This window comes from Pan troglodytes, chromosome 5, assembly GCF_028858775.2.
Source record: "Pan troglodytes isolate AG18354 chromosome 5, NHGRI_mPanTro3-v2.0_pri, whole genome shotgun sequence".
In the NCBI taxonomy this organism is placed as follows: Eukaryota; Metazoa; Chordata; class Mammalia; order Primates; family Hominidae; genus Pan; species Pan troglodytes.
The window spans coordinates 102,339,385-102,347,285 of record NC_072403.2 but is presented as its reverse complement, the minus strand read 5'-3'; the positions used below and the strand labels follow the sequence as shown (position 1 = coordinate 102,347,285).

At 41.3% G+C, this 7,901-nt stretch overlaps 1 long non-coding RNA gene across 1 annotated transcript; it reads right to left on the bottom strand.

The window, feature by feature from the left end:
* Positions 1-1,959: 1,959 nt before the first annotated feature.
* Positions 1,960-3,533, bottom strand: LOC107975222 (uncharacterized). The gene is made up of 3 exons (XR_001718587.3): positions 3,363-3,533; positions 2,633-2,778; positions 1,960-2,093 (listed from the first exon to the last, which is right to left on the bottom strand). It is a non-coding gene; the product is annotated as an uncharacterized LOC107975222 (long non-coding RNA).
* Positions 3,534-7,901: the final 4,368 nt, after the last annotated feature.

Below are 7,901 nucleotides of genomic sequence, written 5' to 3'. Positions count from 1 at the left end.
AGTGGAGTCAAGGGTTCATTGGGAAGGATGGATGACATGAACTTGGCTGTTATTTTCCCAGCCAGTTTTCCCACACTTCCCATCCATGTATGAGCAATTAGATATGCTTCTGATAGACTCCTTTTCTGCCAATTTACTAGATTTTTCATCCAAGCTCTCTGGTCAAAAGAAGAACTCTATGGAGACTATGTGTACATGGGAGCTCAGAGTTCTTAATATCTGGGTGCTAATTTTTATATGGTGGTATTTTCACTCACAGGCTGCAGCAGCCAGAGACATTTGGGTTGCAGGTAGCTAAAGACCACAGCTTCTGGCAGTTGCTTCCCTGGACACAGTCAACCGGCAACCGAGACTTTAAATAACAAAGATTTCCTTTTCTTTCCAAAGCCTTTTGACCTTATCTCCTCATATTCGAGCCTATTGCCCATGATACTGGTCACATTGTAATGGTCTCCCCATAATCTCTGGCCTCCTCCACTGCAGAGGGTGATCCTAGAGCATGGCCCTGACCATGCCATGCCCTTAGCAAGCACCATTCACACAATGTTCAGAATAAAATCCAACTATTTAGTTTGGTATTCAAAGTCCTACACAATTTCATTTCTACCTATTTTCCCTAACATACCTTTCTGTACTTTCCAACACACAGCTTATGCTTAAAATAGTTTGGTCTATTCACTGTGCCCTGGGCATGTGTCATGTATTCCTATTCTCCTCTCCTCCCCTCTTTCTCTCCAAATCCTTCCCACCCATCAAGACCCATTTCCATCCCCACCTCTCTTGGGCAATACTTCTTGAGCTTAGCCACTATGATCTCTCCTCCTCTAAATGTTTAAAACCCATAATGCCCATGCCAGTCATCTGATGCTTAGTAGGCACTGCCTGATATGTTTTCCTTTTCTTGGGCATGTGCCTTATTGCATCAACCAGATGATAAACCCATTTAGAGCAGATGCCACACTCTACACAATGACTCCCTGCTATGATTACCCAACTTCTATATACTAGACTAGCTCATGGAACATGATTCAGAACAGGATGGAAACATGGGTCAGCAAGGATATAATAAACAGGTCTCCTTGCCTGCCCTACTCATGGCCCCTTCTGGAGAATCTAGTCTGCCAGGTTACCTAGAAAGAGCATCACTCCCTACCCCATAACCACCCTCCCCATCTCCTCCAACCATGGCTGAGTGTACCGGGGTTAGACATCTAACCCCAAAGCAGCTGCTCCAATGTGAAGCAACACATGATCTGGACTGATCAGTCTTCTCCTTATAACAATTTGCCCAAGAGACACAGAGACTGTCATCAATTGACAATGACTACTGGAGCTTGGAAATCATGAGACTAAGGTGGACTGGGAGCTGCGTGGGAGGAAGTGAGCAAGATGAGTATGCAGAGGAAGCAGGTTTAGGAGAAAGGATGAAGATTTTCAGAGACAGAGATCTCTGTAGCTCCTGCAGATAAAGAGAACGGCTTAGCTCCTGGTGGCTTTCTGGTTCTCAGGTCCAATCTTTCACAGGGACTGATTGCATATCCTGTCCATGAGATTTCTCTTTAACATTTCAGGAAATTGGAGCTAGCTTGAATAGCTTTCTGCTCCTTCTCATCTCCCACCCCGCCGCCCTTTTTTTTCCATCAAAGGAACCGTGACTAGAAAGAGGCACCACAGGCTGATAATAATTCTCACCCTCCATTCTTTATACTCTTCCCAGGGTCCTGCCCCTTCTCTTCTCCTAGGGCTGTCACAGCAAAACGTGACTACTAAATTCCTAATGTGGAGAATCAAGAATCAATTGCTCGAATGCTGTCAAAAATGACATTCAAGTTTGAGTGACAATGATGTCTCTGGTCCTGTCCCTATCCACTTCTCTATTTTTAGTTCTGTTCCTACTCTCTGAAATTACAATGCCTGGTGCTTAAGCAATTGCCAGGAGTTATTTAACAAGTACCTTACCCTTCTTTGAAGACGATGCTTTGATCCTGAGCTTACATCCTTTTCTCAGTGACAGAGATTTTGGAATGTGCCATTTCACAAAACACCAAGTCTCTTCTGGTGTTTACTTTGAATGAGGGGCTTGAGTCCATTGGCTGGTAACAGAAATTGGAGCTTGTCAGAAGAAATTTCCTATAACCCACTGTCTTCAGCAAGTTACTCCCCATATATTAAATAGGGCTAACATGGCCAGGCTTTCTCAAGGATGCGGTGAAATAAATCAATATAATGGGTTGAAAGTGCTTTGTAAACTAATTCCATATAGTACTATTATTCTTATTGTCAATGCCCATCTATCTTCAGAAGTATTATTCCAGGTGTAAAGGTCACACACAGACCTTTGAATAGCTCAGAGCAGAGCTATTCAATGTTCAGAGCTGTGTGAGGATGCAGAGGCTACATTAGACCTTCAAGTAAATGATGGCTATTTGATGTGCACTCAAGCATGTATATGTATATACTTCACGTATGAATTTGTTACATTAAATACGAATTATATCTTCCATCAGAAAAAAAGAATGTCAAATTTTTAAAGCCTATGTGTACAATTTAGGAATCAATTAAGACTAGGGAGCTTGAGGAAGGAAGGGACTGGGGAAAGAGTTTAAGTAAGTAAAAAATATATTACCCTTACCCCAAGAATTTATGAAAGTTCATATGAATCTTACTCCAAAGTGTATCTCCATCCTTCAGCATTCAGAACATATTGTCAGGAGTTACAGGTCAGGTCCTCCAGAAACAGATTGGAAGTGTATTTGGGGGGGTCCCTGGGAACCACACCTATGGGAGAGTAGAGGAAACAGGATTGGACAGAAGGAGAAGCTGGACTACATTCAGGCATCACAAAAGCCTCAACTGACCCCCACGGGATGCTCTGAAGCTGAGATGACCCTGCAGAGTTGTTCCAATCCAAATTAAGAGGCAGGGTCTTTATGTTCTCATATGTCAGTCATCGAGTGCAGGCTACCCCCAGAAAGGGGCCCAATGCCTCTCTTCAGCCAAGGGCAATTACCAGGAGGGATTACTCCACTACAAGCTGTCAGCCATCACTCCCAGCAGCTGAGGGAACGAGCACCTCCATCCTGAAGCAGGGGCTATGAGGAGCTGGGGCACATTCAGCATCGACCACACCAGGTCAGAGCTACCATTGTGGGGTTTTGTGTATCAATGAAATAAGAAACTCCATGAAGAAAATGTGCTCTTCACAATAATATTCTTGTCATTCCACTGGCACACTGTCAGGGACAGGAGCATACCCCAAACTAACTGGTATTTGAGATTCAGTAGAATCTGTGACCAGAGCAAGAAACCCCCACACAATACCCTGCACCTATACTCCAAGCCCAACAAGAAACACATCATACCATTGGCTCCTTAAACCAAGAACTTGCATCCTTTGTCAGTTTCTTAATTCCAAGGGTGAGGGCTCAGCTTTAAACCAGCTGAAAGGATTATTCTTGTTTCTCAAGTTTGCCATCTCCTTGGGCACATACAACTGGGGGTCGACAATATTATTATTTCAAAAAGGCTCATGGCTATTGAACAGAAAATTAAAGAGGTAGTATCAGAAACAATGTGAGGAATTAAAAGATCAAAAATAACATCTAGAATAATTGCAGTCCCCCCATTAAATGATAAGATATGCTAAAATTTATCTATACACAGCTTTGCAGGATTAAAATCCTTCTAGGTTTTCTTTAAAGTTTTATAAATACTCATTGCTTGTAAGACTTGTATAAAACTTACTGAAATATGTTACAAAAAATCTTACCTTAATTTTAATCAAAACTGTATTTTTCTTGTAAGATTTAAGGAAGGAATCTTTTTTCACTCAATGAAATCTTAGAGTGGCATTTCTAGTTGTCTCTTTGTCCCTTCTTGCTAATTATCTTAGCTCAGAAATTTATCAGTGCAAGAACGTGTATTAGCTTCCTGGTTAATTCAAAGTTCACAGGTGTATGCTGTGGTTTTTATCACACCTATCTATAATGCGCAATGTGTCCAGCTTATTATATCCCAAGAGGATCACCATTTAAGCTTTTCCTGAATGCTCAATTCTTCTTTGTCCATCTGCTAGGATTTTCTTCAGCCAAGAAAAAATAATGTACATTGTCCTACATTAATGGTCTGGCAGATTACCCTTACCTGAAGAGTTATGAAAGTTCATATGAATCTTACTTCAAAGTGTATCTCCATCCCTGCTCCCTCCCATCCTTTCTCTTTTTGATGCTCTTCAGATGTTTAAAAATGACTTTAACAAGACCTTTGGGTGCCCCTGATCCATTCCAAGTTATTGTCATACTGTTGATGTACCTAATTGATAGACCAGTAACCATTCATTTTATGTCTGAGTATGAAACCAGTTCCTGTCTTCACTCAATGGTATAGATAGAGTCTCACCAGCATGTGAGGCTATAGAAATTACTCGCTAATAGCATGGATTCTTGAGCTAGATTTTCCAACTTCAAATCCTACCTCTGCCACTTAGCTATGGAAAAATCACCAACTCTGTGTCTCAGCTTCCCCAACTATAAAATGGGACTATCTAGTCATAGGGCTATTGTTAGAAACAGTCAATTTAAAAGCAGTGTCTGATATATTTTTTTAAAAGCAAGTACTATTATTGCTATGCTAGTTTTTAGAATTAATTTTGTTAAAAGCAGTACCTGACACATAAGTGCTATATATGTACTAGTACAATTATTGGTATGCTATTTTTACCAAAAAAAAACCCCACAAATTTAAAATTGTTATCACTTACACAGCTAAATTATGGCATTTTTTAAAATGACTTCACAAAATCTATCGTGAGGCTTTATCATTCTTTTCTGTTATAAACAAGATCATATTCTATGCCACACTCAAGCCACCAAAAAGATGATATCCAAGCTAATGAAAATATGCCTTCATTTACTCCAAACCATCAGAGTGCTCTCTCTGAGCATGGCCTTGGGCTAGGTGCCAGTGCTCCAGATATGATTAAGCCACGGGTTATGTCCTCAGAGCAATTACCATCACAGCTCCTCCTGGAGGTCCACTAAAACTAGCCCTTTGTGAAGGTGAATCGTGGACTTCCCAGCACATTTTCTTATCTCACATTTATTCTCAAGCAATCTTTGTTAGCAAACGCTTTCATACCCTGGATGTGAAGCTTTCTTTCAGGTAATTGAAAGCTTAAAAGAGATACACATTGCATAGTAGAGAATGAGAACAGATTCCAATGAAAAGATTTAGCAGAAGCTATGGTATTTTTCTACAAAATCATTGTGATATCCCTGCCAATATCTATTTCTAGGCAAGTACCTTATTAAGATACTACTTTCTACATATCTGCAATTTAAAAGAACTGATATAGCTAATAGTTCCCTTTCCCTGTAATTCCTTGGATAACATAATTTTGCTCACGAAATTGCTTGTTTAATTTGATGGCTTACTGGTGTTATCAATAGTATTTATTGGGCATATCTATCATTACTTGGGTCATGTGTACTCATTGAATGCTTGTTGTGTGATAAACATCATACTATCCAATACGTAGGAAATTTTAAAATACCAAAAAGGATGTGGACTAAATTTTTAAATTCAAAAATATTAATCAGGGAAAGCTTCAGGAATGTAAATTTCAAGCCAGAAAAAGTTACATATATAGATTGGTGATATCAGAAAAGAGGGTTCTGGTATCCAGCTGGGCACAGAAGAAGGAATTAAGAATTAGAAAATTGGAGAATCGGCCGGGCGCGGTGGCTTATGCCTGTAATCACAGCACTTTGGGAGGCCGAGGCGGGCGGATCACGAGGTCAGGAGATCAAGACCATCCTGGCTAACATGGTGAAACCCTGTCTCTACTAAAAGTACAAAAAATTAGCCAGGCGTGGTGGCGGGCGCCTGTAGTCCCAGCTACTCAGGAGGCTGAGCAGGAGAATGGCATGAACCCGGGAGGTAGAGCTTGCAGTGAGCTGAGATAGCGCCACTGCACTCCAGCCTGGGCGACAGAGCGAGACTCCATCTCAAAAAAAAAAAAAAAAGAAGAAGAAAGAAAATTGGAGAATCTTCCTATGGTAACACATCTCTCTCTCTCTCTCTCTCTCTCTCTCTCTCTTTCTCGCTCTCTCTCTCTCACACACACACCCCTCTGCCCTTCCAAACCTCATGTTTGCATGAGAGCAAAAACAAACCAGTTAATGAACTTTTTTTATTTTTATTTTTTGTTGTTGTTGTTCGTTTGTTTTGAGAAGGAGTCTCACTTTCTCATTCAGGATGGAGTGCAATGGCACAATCTTAGCTCACTGCAAACTCCACCTCCCAGGTTCAAGGGATTCTCCTCCCTCAGCCTCCTGAGTAGCTGGGATTACAGGCGTGCACCACCACACTCAGCTAATTTTTGTATTTTTAGTAGAGATGGGGTTTCACCATGTTGGCCAGGCTGGTCTCAAACTCCTGACCTCATGTGATCCACCCACCTCGGCTTCCCAAAGTGCTGGGATTACAGATGTGAGCCACTGCACCTGGCCCAGTCAATGAACTTGACAGATGTTGTGGAGTATGTGCCACATGGCTGGACAAGAACCACAGATTCTGTGGTCCTGGATGAGGCATGACCTTTTAAACTTTCCCCAGATCACTGGAATTCTACATCAGGAATCCCTGCGAACCCCAGGGGGGCTCTCAACCATCAGAGGAAAGCTTCAGATCCTATAAGATCTCTATCATTGGACACTGAGTAGTAAATTTAATTTCCTAAACTGTTGCTTGGAGAATGTTTCCCATCAATATAAGTATTTCAGGGCTGCCCAACCCAGAAATCTGTCTCCAAGTAGCTCCTAAAGGGCTTTAAAACTTTCCTCCCATGGCCACAGTATGGGAAAGAATAGACACCAGAGAAACCACACACTAAGAAGGCTCAGGTTAGAAATTCAGAGAGCTAAAGCATCTTGTTCCTGTGCCCACCATTAGCACGCAAAGATCAAGAACTCTCCGGCAGTGATGAGGAGGCATCAAGAAGCAAACGTCTACACAGAAAGACAAGCTGAGGACAAGAACAACACAAACACACCCAAGTATCAGACAGGACTAGCTCTCTTTCTGTGGGTCCGACTATGACTGAAGCTTCCAGTAGCTCCTGCAAGAGGAGAGACTGTGGCCTGACATCAAAATCTATGCCTTTTTGCAATCTTAGGATGGAGAGCAAGTTTAAGCATTTTCAACAAATTATTTGGTCTTCAAAAACATCCTAGGTTAAAGAACCATTTTAGATTATCACTATCTGCACATACCTAGACCCAATGGACCCTACCTTTTGAATTAAGTTTCCAGTGCTTGGTGCAAAGCAAACATAATGGGCATCTCTCCACTCCCTCTACCCTTAAAAAATTGTCCTGAGAGAGTTACCTGTGTTTCTTTGTGGTATACAACACAGAGCAGCTACCCGGAGATGAATCATGTGTCTGTATCAGGCTGCTCTGGGACAGACTTTCAGGAATATTCTAAGCACCTGAACCTTCTCTAATCCTGAACTGTTTCTTCAGGGCTGCCCCAGTCAATCTGGTATGAGAAGAAGGAGAAATATACTCATGTTGGTGTTTCCAACATGAACTTTCCTAACTTGAACTCGATTCTACATTTATTTATTCATTTGTTTGTTTGTTTGTTTGTTTGTTTGTTTAACAAGCTCTTATATCATGTTCACTATGTTCCAGGCACTGTTCTAAGCCTTTTGTAGAATTGACCTATTTAATCTCAATACCCTATCAACTGTGTACCTTCCTTTACACACACACATCACACATGCACACACATGCAAAACCTCCCTTGCCCCTCATGTGTGTCTACTTCTTGTCTATGCTTTTCCTATGATCATGTGTTATGCCCTTATTTATGTGTTTATATCATCCCAACCTGAATTA